Source organism: Pleuronectes platessa, chromosome 16, assembly GCF_947347685.1.
Source record: "Pleuronectes platessa chromosome 16, fPlePla1.1, whole genome shotgun sequence".
In the NCBI taxonomy this organism is placed as follows: Eukaryota; Metazoa; Chordata; class Actinopteri; order Pleuronectiformes; family Pleuronectidae; genus Pleuronectes; species Pleuronectes platessa.
Genome location: NC_070641.1, coordinates 11,491,499 through 11,514,837, shown reverse-complemented (window position 1 = coordinate 11,514,837; position 23,339 = coordinate 11,491,499).

Genomic DNA, 23,339 nt, shown 5'->3' with positions numbered 1-23,339 from the left:
CATAGCCGATGCAGATCATGTTGCACCATCATCCTTCCTGCAAGCTGGTGTTTTGTTAAGTGGACATGTTTTTCTGTGGTTATTATTAAACATTTAAAGGCAGGTGAACGTTTCACATGGTTCAGAACAGGCTGAGCCGAATCGCTTACGAGCTCCTGAGCGTGGGATGGAGTGCCTTTCAAATTAGGGAGCGCACCATTTACATTTCAAATACCTCTGGGCTGAAGGCTCATTTCTGGCATCTGTTTTATTTCACAAAGGGCGCTGCTCCGCAGCAACTGAGACACCTGAAGGAAGGGAAATAGTAGTTCCCCCTTAAACTTCCCCGGCAGAGAGATTTGGAAGAAATGGAGATAACGAGCAGAAGAAGAAGCGGTGAAAGTCGTACTCCTACTTTCTCTCATCATGACTTCATATTCAATCCCAAGATGATCAGGCAGGAACACAAATTCGAGCAGATTAGTCTCCTTCTGCTCCTGACTGGATCCAAATCCCCCCCCCCAAAACCCATCTCATTCTGTTCCTGGACTCAACAGACTCCTTCACCAGCCACCTCTTTATCCTCCTGCTATTTCCTTTCAGACTAAAGATGGAACCTCAACGAGAGATTTCAAATCACTCTGCGAAGCATCAAAAACAACAGATCGCCCACATACCTCAAAATAAGTCAGAGGTTTTACTGTTGTGGGCGACCGGCGGGTGTTTGCACTGCCCTGTGCCTCAGCTGCAATTTAGATTTCCATCCGACATTTAAACCTCAGCCACATTCGCTGTCCGATGTGTTTCTAGTCTGCTGCCTTTCCTCATGCGACTGCTGCAAGAAAGACTAAAACTCTGCTGTGACCTTGTGCGCAACTTTTCATTCCCTTTCCCGTTTTCCCCACTAGGAGCTACCCTCCTCTCAAGGAAACCAATTCCCTATGTTACCACTCACTAATATACATGTAATGACTTGTACCCGGCTGAGAAGCAGATATGGACTTTGCATTATCCAGAAATGCAGCCAAGCCTAAAAGATGGATTTTCTGCAACGGGGGGGGCAATGCAGCTAAAAACATTGCATGTGAAATCCATGGATGAGTCCAAACTCACTGTCATAAAGTATTAGAGCAGTGAGCATGAAAAGGTCAGATCTGTTTTCCCCTGAGACGGACCTGTATCCTTCTGCTTCATCTGATGTGTTTTGTGTCTTTGGATCGATATGCTGGGTGGCATCCGGCTCCTATACACAGTGCACGGCACATGAAACACAGCCAGTGTGCAGCAGACACACAACAGCGGGAGGAGAGAGAGGGAGAGGCACAACTGTGCAAGAAAGGTGTTATTCTGACTTGTGGGTGAAAAAGAGAAAGATGGAGGAAAATGGCTGAGCCGAAGGTGCTCCTCTGGTTTTTGTGTGTAACAGAGTTATTGTTGCTGGTGGCAGTGAGTCACTCGTCTGTCATGATTCCAGCAGCAGGGCGACGAGTTGCCTTCTAATGTTTGACCTTGTTCAATAACAGGAGCTCTGTTGAGGGCTCAGAGGTAATCAGTGCCGGAGCCACAGCTCGGCCCGTGGGTTACAGCAAGGGTGTCTGAAGGTTGTCATGGTGCTGACGTGTTCATTCTTCAAGGCTGCAACAAGTTATATTCTGTTTGTTTGGATTTTTTTATTTATCATTTGATCAAATTAAATTGAATTAAAAATCCCTTACTGCGTATTTTAAGAATTAAAGCCTAAATATATTCAAGACCGGGAGTTTTACCGTGATCACCAATTTACTTCGGCGCCTCAGCATGCTCACATTTGCTGAACACAAAATACAGCTGAAAATACTGCTGCTTAATAAAGATTTAAGGTTCACAAAATAAATTTGAATCCATCCTTTGGAGAACAGTCATATCTGTACTAAATGCATTGACAACCCAGCTAGCAGATGTGCAGAATTAAACTATATGAAACTGAAACGTTTGCCCTTCTGGTGGAGTTAGAGGAAGGGTCAGAGGATGATCAAAGTTATGAGTATTCATACCTCTGGGGATCATGCCTATCTGAATAAAATCCTATTAACACATTTAATAGCTGTGTAGTGTTTTTTCTTTCCAGTCAGGACCAAAGTGTGTGATTGCCTGACGGATGCACGGCTTTGCAGCATACATAGCAAAAAAGAACAAGGTGTACATACGTGTTCGTGAAATCATTTGTTAAATCATTGCATGCACGCTCACGAATGACAGACACCTCAAGATAAGATCAGCTCCTGCGCTCACCAAGCCCTACATTCTCTCCCACAGTTACTAGGAAACAAGAGGCTCACAGAGCCGGCTGTGGAGGTGCGGGCGAGGAGCACACCGGCATCAAGGGGTAACGTGATTATGAGAAGTGAGGCTCTGGGGTTCAAAGCTATAAAAATGCGACATGCATTAAATAGACCAGGGTGACACATGTCGGCATCAGCTCGTTGACACCTGTACACATTCTGCACGCTCTGGTTCACTTCCCCCATTTCTCGACTTCACAGAGATCCAGAGCATTTTCTTATGTGTTTGATCAAATTTGTTTCAGACAATGTGAAGCTGTACATTTGTTCCCTCTCTAGTGTGATAAATGTGTTCGCAGCCCTAATGACTCCACTTGGTCTTTAGACTTCCCTCCCTCCCTGATAAATAATGTGTTAAGCTCATTGAGCATGCATGTGGTATTGCACTGCAATACATCAAACAACTGCATCTTCCAGTAGGTGTAAGCGTAGAGGTCCTCGCCTTATAATCTGTCTTTGCTTGTGTATTTCTGCATTTATTTTGTGCAGGTACATGTATTTTTACATTTAAGTGATTCTCTCGCAGTATTATTCCTGGCAGAGACGTGGGTGCGGCAGTTTGGCTCCCTCAGCTCCTTTTGGTTTGGCAGATGTGTTGGGAACCGGGGGGCTGGCTTGTGCTGCATTTCTCTCTCCTTCTTCTTCGTGCTGCCTGTGGGCACACTGGGATGCCAAAGGCCATCACGGTACAATATCAGCCCCACCTTCTAGATGGCAGCAGGAATGATGCACTGACGGCTGCAGAGCTGCAGTGAGAGGCTCCGGGGTTTGGCAGCAGGTCCCACTCCCTCCCACTTCCAAAAAACAAACAGTGATGGCAAGGACAACACAAATAGGACAGTCGCTGCCTGTCATAGAGACAGTTTATTATGCATCGACTCCCATGTATTGACGGATTATGACACAGTTGGCCCCCATCCCAAGCCACCCAGACTGTGGTTGTCTCTTTTGTCGACACTTTGCATCTGGCTTTAGTCATTGTGTGACTCTTTGTGGTTGTTTGCATCAAGTGGACGTTTAATGTGTGTGTTTAGTATTTTGAAAACTTTTGGTGGACATTGTGTGTCTCTTAGTTGACATTTTATGTAAATTGTAGTTATTTAGCTTCACTTTTTGGTCACTTTGCATTTCTCTCTGGTCATTTTGAATCTGCTTGTGGGTCTTTGGGGGTCACCTTCAGGGACACTTTACAGATCCTGAGTCTGTGCCCAGTTCTGTAATCTATACATGCAGGGATGTCATTTCTAAATATACAGTCAGAGTATAGGTATATGAAGATTAGTATCCATTAATAATTCTTTTTTTTAAACTTTTTTGTTCATAAACCTTTTTCATATTAAAAAAAATGGAGAACAAAATTAAAAAACAAACAAATATGAGGTCATTAGAAAAAGAATCGAAGCCAGTTTGCCTTATTCAAAACATTATCTCACAGGATAAATAGGATTATTACGAGTGCATCGTCTCACTCGATGTATAATAACATCATTTTCTCCCAATTCTTTCTGGAGACTCATAAAATACGTTCCAGTTCTTTGTTAGATGATAAGTGAGGCAGTTTCACCGGAGCCAGTGTTTGTGATGAACTTTGTGTTTGCTGCTGGAAACATCTTTAGAAGATAGATGTTTTAATTTTTTCTCAGTCCGTGAAGAATATATCCAAGACGCTCTACATATATTAAGACGTTTTAAAATAATTGTTAACAATTACTTCCAGAATGTGGGAAGAACTAATTAGGCATTTAAAGTGTTGTATCCCAAGTCAGGCCGGGTTCCGACAAAAATATTGAAATGATGTTTGGGTCAGGTTCACTGGTGTTGGCTGGGCTATTTACTTGATCTTTCTTACGCTGTAATTGGGGAAAACATCTGGCTCGAGTTGGTTGAAACACAAACAACAGAATTCCTGACTGGGCGGATTTTCTCCTAGGCTCGGACAGAAAGTCGCCTCTAGGCAGAGTCAAGCACATTCCAGCGTTTTCATGCTTCTGTTCGTGGAGTAATGAAGAAGCAAATGAGATTCCACATATTAGATTCCAACAGACGTATCTCCAGACCTGGCCGATGGTGTGTTTCCCAGGCATTCAGCCACATGTTGCTATGTTCATTAGTCTTTGACATGTTGTCTTTATTGTCCGTGTTCCATAATGTGATGCCATGTTCTAAATACCTTAAGTGCTTCCTAAGTTATAAGCATCAGTAAATGTAGGAATATATCCCGCTGGCGGCTGTGTTGCATTAGAATCCATTTATTTTTCATGAGACTGCTTCTCTGACCATCTGTGATTCCTGCTCAGGTTATATACATCGAATGTTTGAGCATTGGATCATCTCACTGATTTCCTCGGATATCAGACGTTTCACTGACACTCTGAAACAAAGCTTCAAATATTAATACCATCATGGAATTATGAATTCACCACATGCTCTGGGGGGGCGTTTGTATGTTTACTGGCTTCATTCAAAGACGTTCTGTTTCTCAGATGTGTAAAATGCTAGAAAGGAGGTTGCCGAGGCCACTGAGGACTTTGCCTTATTGCTTTCTAACTTCTCCGGTGTTGTCTTTGAAACTGCACGGCTGCTTACCTCTGCGACGTGCCAATGCAACTTGAGAGCGGTGAAAGATTTCAATTGGAATAGGAGATCTTTAAGCTTCGCCGGGAGAAGCAATCATTATTTGCTTGTATGTTGACATCGACCGTATGTGTTTATATATTGCGCTGTATGCAATAACATAACAATGGCAAAGTTATATCGCAGACTTTGGGAAGTAAGTGAATAGAGAAGAGATTAGATGTGAGGTATTTAATAAATGCTGAGTCTAAGCAAAGTCCAGCGCAAATTGACAAAGCCGTCGCGGCTCACCGGGTTACCATTGATGCTCCTGTTGTTTGTCACAGCACAGCGCCTGTTGTAATGTAAGCGTATAGATAATCAATGTCAAGTATGGCGATGAAATGTCGAGGACACAAAGACGTGGCGCCCTTGTAGTTCTGCATCCCCACTGAGCATGTGCACTCTGACTCACTCACACAGACAAGGGGAGAGAGACGGAGAGGAGTGTCTTCATTTGAAGTTCATCCCTCCTGCATTAGTAGTCTGCTCGAGTTGGGCGTGTGAGCTTGTTAACCACAATCTGTTGTTGCACTGTGTGGAAATGTGGTACGGGGGAGAGCGGTTTCAAGTCGGGCAGGAACTCAAAGAGACGTCTTTTTTTCCTCATAGCGATGCATAGGCTGTAAAAAAAACAGCATATTGGCATCAGCTCACTGGAAGGATTAGTTGATAGATATTGACCGATAACTTGTATTTCAAACGTAAATGTTACAGCAGCTTACACATGAGGATGTTTCTGGTTCTTCTATGACCCAATAGTGAATATCTCTTTTTTGGTTTTGGACTGTTCAAATAAAGCTGGATGATGATTTATTATTATTTAAGTAATTTCAAGCAAATTTTTTTCAATATTCTCTTAATCTGCAGCTACTGTTAGTTAAATATCTGTTCAGGACCAAATAGTGAATATCTCTTTTTGGGTTGGGGCTATTGGTCAGACAAAGTAGGATCAGCAACAGTTTTATCATTTAAGTAATTTTTAAGCAAAAGGGCCCCAAAACACCTTCTGCTTTAATATGATTTTTAGACCAAATAATTGATGTATAACATTATCAACAGATCAATCTCCACCACCAAGGGGGTTATGTTTTCATTTGTGTTTATTGTTAGCAGGATTGTGCAAAAACTGCTTTTTGCAAAAAATTCTTGAAAGGTTGTTGACAGGTGTGACATGACCCAAGGGAGAATGGTATTTATGAATGTGAAAATTTTGGTGCAGATCCAAATAAAAAATACAGATCTAGTGAATTCAAATGAGGTTTTATATGAGGTTGGGCCTGGGCAGAGTTATGTGCTCTACAGAGAGCTAGTTAATAATAGGGATGTCCCGATACAACTTTTTCACTTCCGATACGATACCGATATTGTAGCCTTGAGTATTGGCCGATACCGATATCAATACGATACGATATAGGCACAAATCATACATATATTTATTCCTTATTTTGTTGTGTGGAATGTTAGAAAAGGCTTGATAAAGTGATGTTACTGTTACTGATGTTGTAGTGATATAACAGAAAACAATAGTCAGCAACAGTAGGTATAGGAAAAACTGACCCATGTATTATTAACCAATTGGTTACATAAATTTTAACCTTCAACATAAGAGTATTACCTCAACAAATCCAATGAAAACAAAATGTTATATTTAAAGTGCAAAATAACCACTGGTTACCAACATCATTATACAATTGAATAGAATAAATTAAATTTTAAAGTGCAAACAATTCAAGTTCACTTCAGTTATTTTTCTACTGTCAGCATATGTTGGAAACAACTGTGGGCAGGGACAAAAACAACAAAAACTATAGGAATAATGTAGCGAGGTTCGAGGTGCTCCATTAAGCGTTTAAACCCGACATTACTCACCACCGACAGGGGCTGGTCATCAAGCACAATAAACTGGGCTATCTTTTCTGTTATGGCCATTGCCTTTTTGCTGTCCCGTGGTAGTTTGTCATAGCCTGGATGCCAGACGAATTTAGCCCCGCCCACAACAGATTTGGTCGGGCAGTTCGGTCTGGGGTCGCTCCATTGGGAAAAAATTATGGCCGGACTGGGCCAATCAGATTGTCAGGGCGGGCTTTATACGATGATTGACAGATGATCAACGGTGACGTAATCAACCACGTCACCAAAGTGCCCTCGGGTTGAATTCGTTTTCAACAAACATGCCTGCCGCTGGCGAGCTGAGATGTGTAGATGCTGCCATTGAGTCTGTTTTAGAAGACATCGACAGCGCATTCATTTTGAAAGAGGAACACAGAACGTGGAGGCGACGCCAGAGCACCGCGCTAATCCCTATCGCCCCGGCGCTTGGCTGTTCACAACGGACACTGAAGCGACGCTGAACCGCCGGGCAGCGCTAATAATATCACCCGTTGATCCAGTAGATCGCTGCACGGCTTTGTGCCGGTCACACCGGAGGCTGAAGCACCGCGCTGCGCCAAGGCTGCCTCGCGGTGCTTCAGCCTCCGGTGTGACCGGCACAAAGTTTTAACATGGGAGTGGATGGGAGCCAGCTGTTATTTAAGGCTTGGCGCTGCGCTGAAGCGTCCGGTGTGAACCCGGGTTAGTAAATAACTCACAATGCGTTGCTTAGCATACGTCACATACTACGTTGCTCTGATTGGTTGTAGGTCTATCCAATTGAGCGAAATACTTCCACACAGCCGACATCACTACACCTTGCTGCAGGCACACACGTTGTCGTTGTTGTGATCACGTGGGCTGTGCATGCTGGATCAGAGACGCTCTTCTTCCGCGGCCGGCACCAACGTTAATTAAGGGGCATTACCACCTACTGTGTTGGAGTGTGATCAAACCAGAGTCACCTATTATAGAAGTCCTGTAGCGGTAAATGGACAGCTTATATCGGAGCGCTTATATCGGAGTTTTTAGATTCAGTCCGATAAAATCCGATATTCACTTTTTTGGCTGATATCGGACTGATTTCCGATATCAATATCGGATCGGGACATCCCTAGTTAATAATGAATATAAGAACTAGTTGCTGCCAAACTGAAGATGTCACCTTAGGCTTCAGATCATTGTAATGGATGTTTGAAACAAATTATCAATCTAACAAATTAATTGGAAGCCAAATGAATAATGAAATTAATATTTAGCATTTCCCTTAGCAAGTCTGTTGACTATTTCTATCAGATGTTTTCACGTTTCCTCTTTTGTCCGACTAACGGTTCAAATGCTAAACATGTTAAATTTAAATCGCCCTCGTGCAGAAACTGGAACCAGTGAATGTTGTTTTTTTGGGACATTTTTACTTGATAAACGTCTAGAACAGTTTGTCCTCTGCCGATCGAGCAGACGTCTCAGCACTACTATACTTTTCCTCCATATTGGTGCAGATTTTTTTTCCTGAGCATTTTATTTTATGCTTGTGCCCCCGAGTGTGTGTGTGTGTGTGTGTGTGTGTGTGTGTGTGTGTGTGTGTGTGTGTGTGTGTGTGTGTGTGTGTGTGTGTGTGTGTGTGTGTGTGTGTGTGTGTGTGTGTGTGTGTGTGTGCATGTGTGTCCCCTCTTCTGCTGTTTGTGATAATGACAGCCGGCTGCGTTTGAATGATTCATAGCTGAATACTAATGAGACATGCTGCAGATGTCTCGGAGAAGCCAGGCTGTGCCCTTTAGGTGTCGCTCAGCCCTCGGGGAGGCTGGTCACCTGCACACGTCGCTCTCACGGTTTTCCAAACTCGAAGAAGCTCCACGCAAAATGCCAACTGATGCAGCAAGTTCTTAATTTCCTTTTTGTCCCAGGCTTGATTTAACCTTTCCCAACTTTGTGCATTGGTATGGTAATTTATGACACTTGGCACAATGCGTACAAGACTGAAAGCAATATGAGCGCCAGATTGAAATAGATTAATCATTTCTGCAGACGCTCCCCCCGATAGATGAGTTGTTTGGGGAGCGAGTACGAGAAGAACTTACAGAAGAAGGTCACGGGAGAAAGAACATCAGTATTGTGCAGCCGAGGGAAGCAACAGAGCTGTCTGATAACAACAGGCAGCGGTGGTGGTCTTCATCGCTCTCTTCCTCTCCTCATGTCTTCCTCGGTCTCGTTTTGTCTTCACGGTCAAATATACCTGAAGCTTCCTGAGCATAGCATGACTCGATATTGATTTCTCTTCACGGTGCTCTGTCGGTGGGTGTTTGACGCAGGAGTTCAGGGACACGCAGGGCTTCGGTGTTGCCCTTTTGTTCCCTGTTTTTGTTCCGTCCTATCCGTATACCACAAGAAAATTGCCCGACCTCATGTGTGCCGCCCGCCTGACAGGTTGTCCTCTGAACGCTGGCCCTCCCTGGTGTCACACGGGGGCCTGCGGGACTTTCCACTGGAGCCGCAGGACCCACTGAATTCTCAAAAGGGTTTCTAAAAGAAGAAATATCCCAGTTATTGATTCCAGAGCACCTTGGAATTCCATGTATGTTAAACACTTTGAAAATGCAAAATTTCCACAGTGCACTAATGGACGTGTAACTAGTTGTCGATACAGTGACTCAGGTAGAGACCGGAGCAGAGAAGGGATAATGTGCTGTTTACAGCCCTGAGCCCCGATGTGGAATCACTTCACTGTCAGAGCTTCAAGATGGAGGTGGTTGCGTGGAGCATATGTACATGCATATGCAGAAAAGCCCCATACTTTGTTTACACAGTGCTGATGCTTCGGATTTGTTTATGTCACTTTAGATTTTATGTTTCCTCCCAACGACATTATTATTATCATTATAACACTAATCATAATGATTGATTTTAAGGCATTGTACTTGTTTTTTAGCACAAGATTTATGGATTTTATTTCTTGCGACAAATAGTTGGTTGACAAATTTTGAGCATAGGTTCATCAATTGTCTTCTATACCCTCTGAGGATATATGAGTAAGTCCGTGATTGGAACACCTTGAACTTATAGGGACCGGGACCCTGTTATTAGTTAATGCATTGTATTAGGCTAAACGGCTAAATGTCGGCTAATAACAATAAATTACAGTACAGAAACTGATGTTTTTTCAGGAAATTTACAAATATTACTGTCATTATATTGTTTGTCCATTACGGGGCACAGACAAGTTCAAGTTTTAAAAAGAAAACATTTTAGTCAAACTATTAAACAGAATATTTCAGGGAACTTTATCAAAAAAGGGAGCGTTAAAAATGAATTACATTAAATGTGATTGAGCAGATCCAACTTGTCTTCGTGAGCAGGTATCAGCTCTTTTACTTTAATGTTAACATGTCATGTTTGCCCCTAAGAAATTATGACGAGTAATGACATTTTATTGGCTGACAGATTAGGCGATATTGAAAATAACCAGTGGCTCTATAGCCGAAGTGCTATTGCGGCTGATTTTTATGCTGATCTCATTGTTGGTCAACTCTCTTTACATTCTGCTAACTTTCCTTCAGCCTCTTTCTGAATTATTATCACACCTGTCATCCGTCGTAATGAATTCCAGTGACACAGACTCTGCAGACCACTTAAATGGAAGCTTCCCCAGAGCTCCTGTTGTAAATCACTCCAAGAGAAATTAAGAGACATGAGCTGTGACACGTTTTGTCTTTTCACGGCTGGTGTGTATTTCACCGTTTCTGGAGTTCTAGGGTCGACTGTTTACTCCCCAACTCTTTGCCCCCTAACCTCCCGCCAAGTTCGCACCTGTGCCTCTTCTCAGAGAGGCTCGTGTCTGTCTTTCACCGTCATTACCATCATCATCATCATCATCATCATCATCATCATCATCATTTTACTCTTCCCCCTCTGACACATATACACTTAAAATGGACTGCAGCTGCGAAAGTGACAATTTTGTGACTGATAGAACATAAGAGAGGCTTTAAGCATGAATTGGTCTGAAACTCCACTGTTTCCTCTCAAATATACGAATAGGCTCAGGGGTTATAGCTGTGTGTATTCATGTTTGCATATTTCTTTTGGGTTGTCTTTCTGTAGATCTGACACGAAGCTCTCACTGTAGCCATTTTGTGTGCGTGCGTGCTGTGCAGCATCATCGGCGCTAGGGATGTTTCAGCACTCATCTCTCTCTCTCTCTCTTTCTTATTCCCTGTCACTGGCCTCTGGAAATGTAATTCACTACGCACCACAATTTATGTCTCATGACACGAGACGTGTTTACTATCAATCTGGCGCGCCGGTCAAATCATTTCAGTCACATTGATTTTAATCACTTTCACCCGAGCATCTTTGGCACATTTCAACTTTCGTTTTCATCCCAGAGCTGTAGAAAAGAAGGTTTGTGGTTACATTACACCATCATCACTCTAATATCGATCTGCAGCTTTTCTTATTGAGGAACAGACAATGCTGCGCTATTATTATAACCAAGACATATTGAGGGGGACTGTCTGTGCCTCTGTGTGGTTCTGCGACTGAAGGAAATAATTAAATCTGTACTTTCTTCCTATCCGAGGCTGATGATGTGTGGAAAAGCAAAAAGTATGATTCATTATTCTCTGAGTCGCTTATTGCTGAAGATGCGGATGTGGTTCAGAAATGTTCTTCCCTCCAAACATATTCACCCTCAGATGGAACCATTAGCGTTTTCCATGATCTGCACGGTATCTGCTAAGTTTGTCATGACCCAACGCTCCAAATACGACGATTACTGTTTAAACTCTTGATAAATGAAACCCAGAGACACAGACTCTGATCACGGCCCTAATTACATTGATTTTAAACTTTGCTTCTCTGTTGCATTTTGCCCACTGGAGCTGAAGTCGTCCTCTCAAGAACATTCCTGCTCGCCACGGAGAGAGGGGATATAGATTTGTCCTGGCGGTTATCGGGCAATACGTCTATTCCTCTTGGCAGTTAGTGCCCATCGTCTGGTTTGTCCTGCTTCTTCTCACGCCCGCCAAAAATAACCAGATGTTTGTGTACTGCCTGCTCTGTGCACCAGGCCCCAGGCCTTTGGCTATCATTAGAAAAGTGGTTTTATCATCGCAGAAGAGTGTGTGTGTGTGTGTGTGTGTGTGTGTGTGTATTCTGAACGTGATCATATTGTCACAGAAAGCATTGTAAAATGTAGGTGTATCTACATTGAGTGTCTGGTTGGTATTTATCTCATTCTGTTTCGTCTGCTGTGTCACAGCAGATTACATCAACTCCATAAGATATGTTACATTCATATTTCTGATTTCCTGTGTACGGCTAAAGTCTGTTTACTTCTGCAACATAAATCAGAGTGAGAAGTAGCTTGTTGAACTGAGCATCTCCCCCCGATGTCACCCGTGCACAAACTGCGGACAATGGCGGTGCACATCTTTTGTGGGGCGGATCGGCTCTGAGTGAGTAATTCTGGTAGCACCTTGGGCCGCCGGCGCTGTCTCTGCAATCACGCTCCCACCGAGGGCGGCCTTTCATCTCGGGCCCTTTCACAGAAAACCTTTCAGACGAAGAAAGAGGAAGATGGAAAGTGGGAGATCAAGGGGAGGGAGAGAGAGAGTGCAGAGGAACGGAGAAGGGAAGTGCTCCTGCAGCCCCGAGTGCTCGTCTCCAATCTTGACTTTGAATAGACGCGCTGCTGATGAAGAGCGCAGATGTTGAAAGAATACTTAGTAGTGTGTGTGTGTGTTAAGAAGAGACCAAGTACTGTCAGTGAAGCTCTCCTATTGTGTGTGCTCACTATGTAAACTGGCAGCCGTCCGGTCCGGGCCTCAGCTTGGTTTTCCAACTCCAGTATCTCTTTTAACATACTCATCGAGGCGTGATGCTTCTGTGGGAAGGGGACGTTCTTTAGTCTCAATATAGTAGATTACAGTAGAGCACAATAAAGTACAGTACTGGGATGCGTCCCCTTAGTTGAGGAGGGTTGTGCGGGTCGAGCCGATGGAGAGAGGGTGTTTGCTGGCGATGCAGGGGGAGGAGATGTTTGACGACGACTACCAGGTGTTCCTACCTGATGGGCGGGCAGTCGGCCAGGTGCTGGTGCTGGGGCGCGGGCATCCTGCTGCAGGAGGTAAGCACGTCCAGCCACTGGGATCCGTTTCTTTGGCAAAGCCACCTTTTTAAAATCTATTACTCTGCAAAAGAAACCTCGATCTGCGCCAGAGCCTGCAGGTTTGATTTTCAGGCCGCTCTTGAAATGGCAATGTGGGGCTCAGGAAAATATGAAGTTTTTTTTTTGTTGCCCAGCCAAGAACTTTCTCCTTCCTTTGCCATCATCGGGTTTGTTCGTTTTTGCTTTGTGTAGCATTTATCTTAAACAAACAACTGGCAAGCTTTGTTGCCTCTCATAAATCATTTAGGCCTATACTTTGTCTGCCAAGCGGAGCCTGAGAGAACATTTCACAGAAGTGTGACACTTTTTTTTATTTTTGCTTTTGGATTCTCTTTGCTCCCGTGTTCATACCCCTCTCTGTCTCTGTTGTTGCTGTTTATTCTATGTGTGAATTTGGTGCGGTCTGTCGTGCTCTGGCAGCTTTTTCCACGTGTGCTACCGAGCTCATTTGATGTCCGGGAGCCTCTTTGTGAGGCTTGGACAGGAGCGAATGGAGTAGATGCTGTGATTGATCATCAGAGAAGGAATAGGACAGGGATGTGTGACTCCCAGTTTTACTCCCTTCAAATGCACTCTCTGTCTCCATCCCTCTCATTGGCCTGTGTTGTATAGGCACAGAGTCTAATTAGCCTATTCCATCCCATTCAAAACATTCAAAAGACTTTGAAGTGAATGGGCAAACTGGCTGGAGTACAGATATGAGGTGGGAAGATGAGAAAACGATCGTGTCTCAATCACAATGGCAAATTGAGTTAAAGTATGTAGGAAGGACGGAAACTTTTTTGAACTAAGTACATAGAAAATAGTCTTCCCATTTGAAATGAGAAAAGAAATGAACCAATTCACTTCATTCATTTTACTGGTTTGTTTACCAAAATAGAACTATGGTGGCAACAAAATGAAAGTTCTTGTCGTTATAACCTCTGAGGCGAAGACTACAAGCAATCCTGCAAACCTCTCCTGTTTTTTCCTCTGGAAGTTAATGCCATCTCGACTTCCTGCACTTCCTGCATAGTCTGAACTATTCACAATTTTTTTTGCTCATGTTCTACGACAGCCCTCACACCCGATATTTTGGTTCGGACTAAACTGACAGGTCTGAACCAAACAAGGTAAAGGTGTGAATCCCCTTAAGTCTCGCCTCAATTAGCATCCTCATTGTTTTGTAACGTTGCCTCAGTGAAATTGGAATGTGAATTAAACACACATAAAGCCACATGGTGAACATCTGCTGGAGTTTTTAACCACTATATTCTGCATAGACAGAGAAATGGTAATGACTTCCACCTCTGCGCCAAGACAATCAGACGCTGATAATTAGTTCTGCCACTATAGCACTCTCAATCAGGAGGAATCCTCTGCAGCTATGAGCTACAGTACAGGGTGTGTGTGTGTGTGTCCGACTGTGACTGTCGCAACCATTTTGTTAAATTATGATTATGACAGTCATTAATCCTGATTATCAGCCTTGATGATTAGAGGAAATTCATCCTGCACTTTGGTGGAGTACATCATCAACCTGAGATATTTTAAAATGAAATGATCTATTTCACAGTGAAACTGCATCGCTGAAAAGGTTGGTGTCAGACGGTCTCCCGGAGATGAGGTTTTCTCACTTTAACCGGTGTGACCATTTGTCCTATAGGATTGTAAAAACCTTGAATTTCTTGCAAACTATTGTCATGGTCTCAGACTCCATGTACACCTGGCATTAAAATGCATTTCCTATCCAGATTGTATCGTGATACGATTGTATCCTGATTACATTTACACCTGGAATTACTACCTGTCTCCAGTGGTCACATTGAGATGTGATTGGGATCTGACTGTTAGACTAATGTTTTGCATTTACACTTGGTCACACTTAGTCACAATGCATTCCTGGCGACCTCTGGAGGTGATTCGGCTGATCGGGTTACGGTTACTTGAGTCAGGTATCAACCGAAAACGCATTCTAATGCCTGGTGTAAATGGGGGTACATGGTGTAGACATAGCCTATTAATTAAGCAGCATGGAATACTTTTCAAAGTAGCTTTTGAAGAATGAATGCAACTAATGCTTAATTTTGCTGTCAGTCATCATCAGGGTGGCAGATTGAGAAATGTCCCTTTGTTTGTATAACAAAAGTGAAGCAGGGCTGAGCTAAATGAAAGAATGATATTTTGCTTCATTATAAAGAGGGGGAGAGAGAGGGGGGAGAGAGACAGTGGAAGGGATGGCAGGAGTGTGCATGATTGAGATAAGCCACGGAAACGTGGGGAGCCAGGCAGAAGTCCTCTCCCACATACTGGGATCCCAGAGATACCTCCCACTGAAACGGTGGAGCACACTGCAGTTGCATTGTCACGCAAGGACATATGAAGGACACAGAGGGAGGGAGAGAAAGAGAGAGGGAGAGAGGATAGCTACACCTCCGTGGCAGAGAGCATTCAAACTGAGAGGGAATGATACCACTGTGGCTCATGTCCTCCATCATACAAACCAATTATTACTGAGTTCAGAGGAGAAATTGAAAAGTAATACCAATCCTTTCTTTTCTTTTTTACAATCTTGAATAAAAGCACATAACACAGTACTATGGTTGGTGATGGATCGAAATTATAGGGTGAGGACCAAACCATCACATAAGAGGGCTCTGTCCTCTGCCTTGACGACAGACCCTTCACCGTGGCATAGTTCAACCTTTCTTCTAAATTGATAACCTGTAGTTATCTGAAGATATCAGAAAGTGGAACACTGTTTTAAGGCTCATTTATGCTGCCTGTACGAGATACGTACAGGCAGTAAGTTTGTTTTAAATGATGTATCTGTCACTGACCACATATTTCCATGTATCCTTTACTTTGGCATGGTTGTTAAGTAATATATCTACTAAAGGGCTGAGCTGAGTCGAGTTATGTACGTCATAAGAAAGAGGAGAAAGCGACTGTGTCTGGGTAGTTTCTTACCAACTTACAAAGTCTATCCTCAAAAATCTTTGGCATTACACTATTCTTCTTCCTCGTGTCTGATGGTCATCTCGCTTGATCTATTAGCTAAACTGCCCTCTATGATATTTCGTGGTACTGCTTTGTATAGTCTATTTCATCTGTATGCTTAATCTATCAGAGGCAGTACACATTTACAGACAAAAACTAAAGCAGTACGGATAGGGGGCTCTGTCTATATTCATAGGCAATTTATATGAGCCTCTCTAGGAGTTTATATCTGCCCAGACTTTGGTCAAATTCAAAGCATACTTTGTTGTGTCATTGTAGAATTGGTCTTTTTTATAATGTTCATGTTTTTAGCTGAATTGTGTATTTTGTAATCTTACTAATTAATGTGTGAGGCATTTGGGTAAGATCAATGGAAGACTCTTAACTGACTGCATGTGTGAGTGTGAATGGTCGTTTGTCTTATGGGAGCCCAGGGACATGCTGGCGACCTGTCCAGGGTGTAATCTGCCTCTTTCCCAATATCAGCTGAGATTGGCTCCAGCCCCCCCGTCCCCCTACCCTCAAAGGATGTAGATATAGATTATGGCTGGATGCTTAAATGTCAGGCCTTTATTTAACCTTTGTGTGCCCACCACCTGAGTGAATGTCTACCATGCATCTGTCATTACAGTACCAGGACAGATTAGATGTCTAAGGTTCAAATAAGAAAAATAATGTCAACATTTCTTTCTACTAAATCTCTTCAAAATATGGCGTCTTTGCGAACTATCAATTTCCTTTCTTCCTCTTTCTGCCGACCGTTCTATTTGTTGTCATTCCGTGCACTGCTCTCACTAGTTCTCTTCACCATGACTAAATTGTTAATCCCTGTAAAGTGGCCATTTGATGGTGAGATATCAGGGTCGTTGCCAAAATAACTGTTTCCTGCCACTATTTTTGGCAATGCTGCTGGTGCGGATTTAGGGAGAGAAGAGTCACTTCATCAGTCCAACACTTCCCCTTAAATGTCTAAACAGAAATATCTTGATGGCTATTGGCTGGATCACCGTTTTGGCACAGACAAACCTTGTCCGCAGGGGACACATAAAAACAAAACAAAAAATGCTGATTCCCTGACTTTTCCTCTATTTTATGTAGTTCTTACTGAAACATGTTGATGCACAGTGCAGTGAGGGATGTTTGTGGGATGTTAAATAGAAAGGAGAAGTTTGAATAACATTTCTGTAAAATTACAATGGCTTTATTTTTTCGAAGTTGTTTCGTTTTTATCTTATTTTAACTAAGTGCTTTCAAGAAAGTAAAATTCAAATGACGAATGTGATAACATTAGGATTGAGCTCCAAGCATCTTGGTGCCCCCGAGGCCTTGTATTGACACTGTACAGAGGGAAACACATTTTTATTCTGATAACATTTGGTATAATAATCCAAATGTTACAATTACATATATTCACAAATGTTCCCCACTTAAAATTACTTTCCATTTTCTTCTCTACTTTGTTATTACAGCCTCATGGCTATAGATTTTAGTCTCCTTATTTCTTCTTCTGTGTCCCATCCTCCTCCATCTCCTCTGCTCCTTCTCGCCTGCCTTGGTAACCGTATCTATGCAAGGAGATGTGGGCGGAGCCACAGGGGCTTTTCTCTGATTGGCTTATAGCGTTTGTCATTTTTTGATCAGGGGACACATTTGACCATTTGACTGTGGACCACAAAGTTCAGTTGTCGTTGCCTGGCGCACACTAGTAAGCAAGTTAACTAAGCTTCAGTGGCCTTTATTCTGTGGAGCTGTGCATGAATACGTCAACACCGCACCAGTGGGTATCGGCCTGATGAGCTGCTTGCTGCTGGTTGGCTTTGCACCTCAGTGAGACTTCGCCCCTGCAGTAGCACAGGTTGAAGCAGTGGCTAGACTGTGCCCTTGGCCTCTTCTCAACATTGTCTGGGAAGCGACCTGGGAGGATCGCTCCCATGGGCGATTGGGGCTGAGATATCCTCATCATCTTACTCCCTGTCCTTGTCCTCACAGAGTGAATTTGGGTCAGACCTTGCGTGACGGACATCCTGCCATTATCACCACTCAGACACAAAAAAGGGAAAGGCCAAGAGCTGTAAAGTGCTGGGGGGCGGTGGTTGGTTGAGAGCAAGAGGATAGAGTGCTTTCCTCCTGTTTTCCCTGCGGCGGGGCAACAGGATTGGACGTCCTTCCCATGGGTGTCTTGCCTCCCTTTGACACATTCTCACCCTGCCATCCTCCCTGAGAGTAGAGGAGAAGATTCAGGCATGCACACACATAATGATATCACAGTAGCAAATCAGGGTCGTCAGTATGAGGACGAGAGTAGGATGTCTTAGAGACTGCAGGCTCTCATTTGTCCAATTCTCACTTTAATATCTCTGACTTGTAGTCATTCTGTGATTCACTCAATGTGCTGTCATCATCGTGACGCTGAGATGACAAGGCCGTGCACCCCCACTCTATTTCCACACTGTCAACAGATGACAAGAGTCGTACTCAGAACTAGCCTCGCCTCTCCGTTTCCCTCACTGTTCATGTCATCTTCTTGTTTTTTTGGGTTCCTAAAATCTGTCTCTTTCACATCCACAAGTCTTTCTTTGGATTTCATTTCCATCTCTTTCAAACCATGTGAAACTCCTCGTCCTTTACCCATACCCCTGTCTCCTCTGTTCAGTCATTATTGACGCTCAGCACACACTGCATGCTCCCTAATTTGTTCTGCCAGTGACACTGATGTGTACTCAGGTAGAAGAGTTAAATAAAGTGAATGTGGAGACTTTCCTGTGACCTGAAAAATTGCAAGTTGATTTTACCTATTTCAAGTTCAAGGTGAAAACCCACATTTTGCCGTGGGCTTCCCTAGGGTTCCTCAATCGCAATGCTTGAATCTATCAGGTATCCATGCCGTGGCAATAGCAGCAGTAGTACATCCAATAACCTTAATTTCATGGCCTAATCAAGCAACAACTTCCTGGTTCAAAGGTTCTTGTTTTGAAATACCAGTTCTGTTAACGTTTTTTTCTGTGCACTCTGAGTTCCTCCCTCAGTCCATAGGCATGCAAATTAGGTTAACTGGAGACTCTAAGTTCCCCCTACTTTAGAGGACAGGTCGGACAGGTTCTGCCCAGATTGTAACCCGCTGTCGCCCAATGTCATTTGAGATTGGCTCCAGCCCTCTGCTACCTTAAAGGATAAGTAGTATAGATAATTGGTGGATGGATGGTTGACTTGTAATCCCCATCCTTGTTTGTTTAAAAGATGTTACATGGAATTTATGTCAAATCAAACAAATGCTCTTAAACAGTTTGGATACACTCAGGGTGTTAAAGTTTGAGGAGTCAAATGATTACCCTCCGTTCCAGAGCGAGGCTACAGCCGGGAGCAGGGTTTTAGGTAAAGGACAGGAGTTCCTCTCGGATCTGTCAGGCTTAAAGTAATAAATCCTCACATCTCTGGCTCGGATTACTTTTTTCGGTACCCACCTGTTAACAGGGGAATGGCTTGCTCAGCCGTTGAGGAATATCACACAAGGTTTCAGTTCTTGAACAAAATAATTAGAAGTGAAAAGATGATCAAAGTCATCATCAGACATGACATGCACATTAAGTCATAGTCATTTCTGAGACGGTAATTCTTTAAAGCCCCTGGGAAACAACAGATCTGAGAGGCTGAAATGGTGTCTTAAGAAAAACACAATGTCTAGTCTGATCATTGATTTAAGTTGTGGATCTGTGTGTGTGTGTGTGTGTGTGTGTGTGTGTGTGTGTGTGTGTGTGCGTGTGCGTGTGTGTGTGTGCTGAATAAGTCAAACTGTTCCATTTCCTCACAATATTAATGCTGCTCTGAAAGCTAATGCAGAATACTTCCTGCACCAGGATATTGCAGAGGCAACTTCTGCCTCAACTCTTATCTACCAATATACTGAGGCCCAGTGCCAAACATAATCTCCTCCTGCACAAATGAAAATCTGCACAGCTCACTGCATGGAGCTTATTGGGATCATTGTATGTAAGTTTAAATAATGTGTTAATAAAGCTATGGACACAGACCTGGAAATACAAAAACTATCATTGATTGGTCAAAACATATCTTTACTATAAAACCTTAACCAATGGCAATCAGCGAAAGATTTAAATATGAAGCACAAGTCACATGCAATAGATCCTGCCCATTTAACTCAGAAACAGGAATATAATATACGCAATAAAAATTATGTCTTCAGTATGAGCCTCAGAGAATGGGACCGTTAAGAAATATCATAGGTTTGACTAAAAAGACTAAAGCCCATTTAGATGATAAATAAAAATGATAAATCGCTTATTCCCTTATCTTATTATCTTCGCATTGTATAAACGTGCAATATCTAACTTTAGCCGCTAGGCGTCTCTCCATCAAAACCATGACACAAGACCAGGCTGGATGATGTAATAAGGGAGAGTGGGATCATGGGAGTTGTTTTCTTCTTGATTTCACTTGATGCGTTTGTGCTGTACTCGAAGAGCTTTGACGAAATGGCAATTACTAAATGCGATCTGCTATGTCACACGTTGCTTTCCCACAAGTTACAGCAGAAACAGAATCAATTTTGATTGAATCAAAAGGCGACCAGATTGTAATGACCCGTGACCAATACAATTGGGTATTTCCCTAGGTCTGAACATTGTTGGAAACATTTCGGTTAATATAAGATTAATCATTTTAAAAATAATTAATATATGGCTAGTAAATGGTTTTGTATTTATATAGCGCTTTTCTAGTCTTGATGACCACTCAAAGCGCTTTACAGTACAGTTTTACATTCACCCATTCACACACACATTCATACAGTGCATCTATTCGCAGCATATTCTTTGTTATTCTATGGGGGGGCATTCGGGGTTCAGCATCTTGCCCAAGGACACTTTGGCATGCAGATGGGTCAGACTGGGAATCGAACCACGGACCTTCAGGTTGGAGGACGACCACTCTACCCCTCAGCCACAGCCGCCCTAGTAGTAGTAGAATTGTTACATCTTATATCTTTAATTGCGTAGGACGTGGAAAACCCACACCGAACAGACCCAGGATATGCAAGGCATAACAAAATAAAAACTGTGTAGATAGCAGAGGGCACTGTAAAGGCTGAAATAAAAAAATGCAGAGCGTTTTGTCAGTGGAAGCTGATAATGTTTTGGATTTAGCTCATTTAGCTACAGGCAAAACTGCAGAACTGAAATGCCCCCTTTTTTTGTCAGTTCTTAATTGCAGGCTGCCCTCCTCTGCGGTGAGGCTATGCAGATTTCTCTCCCAGATGACTGGACTCGCAGCCAGCCACCAGCTGAAGGGACAGAAATCTCCTCCCACATCACTCATGACTTTTATGCTACGGCAGGCCTAACCTGCCAGCCCACGTGCATTTTGAATGCTTCATTTGAATGACAGCACATTAATAATTGTCAGACTCAAATTCATACTGAGGTGTCACATATACTTCCATATTGGGAAGGGTCCAGGGTGGAGAAAACACCACCTGCGTCCCAGAGTCAGACTTGTTGTCACAGCAGAGAGGACTTTTCCGACGGTTTGATGCTCGATCAGTTGGGGTTAGTTGTACTTTTAGGAATTCTATCATTTATTAACATAGACGTAATTCTCCTTCTGCCTTTTTCGGACATTTTACATATTTTTGTTAAGGTGTGTAGTGCAAAATATAATAATGATAAGAATAAAGATTTATGTTCATTGTGATCAAGTGGTAAAACGTGAAAGTATCTGATGTTAGTGCAGTGGCCCCTCTATACATGCTTGTTTGTTCTTGGCCTGTGGTGATGCTGGTTGCAGATTTCTTTCTGAAACTGTCATGATCGACTACGTCACGTTGATGAATCCCAGCCACCAGAGCTGGGACTCAAAATCTGTTTATTCAGTTTAATATTGAATGTATCCTTGGGCTATTAACAATAGACATGCCTGTTTCAGACAGACAGAGAGAGATTTCTTGAATTATTAGATATCCAAGCTCACTTTCATTTCCCACTAACATCTGATTCTTGATTATAGCTGTAATTAGTCTTTATCAGCAAAGATGTTGTCTCCTTCTGCAATTTTCTGATATTTGGAAGATTCTTGTTCAGTTGTTCTGTGAAATTAGACAAAAAATAATAGCATGGGTGAAGGATTGAGTAGAAGGAGAGGAGTAGGAGGAAAATCAGTTTCAAGACGACGATTGAAACAGGGATCGTTCCTAGACGACATTTTAAGAACAATACAATCAACACAATGTTAGTGTTGATAATTATCATTAAGCCATTGATTAAGAAATAGGATTAAAGAGCTGAATGTTTAACAGTTAATTTGAATATAGATCAGGCCGATGCTGATTGAGGTGACGGACATCTCTCGCTCTTCAGTTTCCGAATCCTTTTGAACACGCTCTCCTTGGTTGTCATATCTATTCGGTTTTCTGTTAAACAACGAATGCTTTTGCAAAAGTGCCTCATGCTTTGTCGACGCTGTGTGGGTGTTGATGGTTGACACAGACCTGAGAATGAAGAGCCCAAATAAAATTTCATCAAGAGCCCCCAGAAGGCCCGGGACTGCCCTGTTGAGTAGAGAGCCGAGCATTAACCCTCCAGTCCCCCTCCACGAAACACACGTTTCATGCCCCGCTCACAAAACAGAATGAACGGCACATTCCCGTTTCATTATCTCGTCCTCTCTCCCCTTGCACCCCTGTGATAACCTCACCCCTCTCTTATATGGTATTCCACATTTCTACACAAGGTATCAGCAGATACGGCAGCTCATTACTGGCGATATTTGAGCACGCTGTTTGATACAGAAGTCTCTAACTGCAGCCAATTAAATAGCCAATTAGTGGATTCATTAGCGATACAGTCTGTTTTTTCATCGCGCAGATTATCGGAGTCGACATCTGCGCAGACAAAGCCTGAGCGGAAACTTCACTTTTGCTGTGTAAAACTCTTGTCGGGTTGTGTTATTGTCAGCAGAACGTGTTTTCTTCCCCCCTCCAAGGACGTCTGGATCTGCTCTGATAAGGTTAAGTAGAAGAGTTAAAAAGCTGCTCGCTGAAGCCGTAAAGCCTCTTAAATAAAGAAGCGCTCATAATTTGCCACTCTGGCTTTATTAGTACAACAATGCAGCACATCGGCATCCGGGGGAAGCAGCGATGAATGTGTGTGAGTGTGACATAACAGAGCAGGAGAGGTGGATGGAAGGAGGGTAATGGAGAAGGACAGGCTTCAGACATACAGTACAAAGGAGCAAATGCATGTGACGGTGCACACAAACCCATGCACGGAAGCATTAGTTTGGATTTGTGCTCTGCCCCCCCCCCCCCCCCCCCCCCACCCCCCACCTCCTTTTCTGAGTAGTTGAGATTCCTGTCGTCATAGCAGCGGTTTGACGTAGTGGTCCTCCCCTGAATGTGA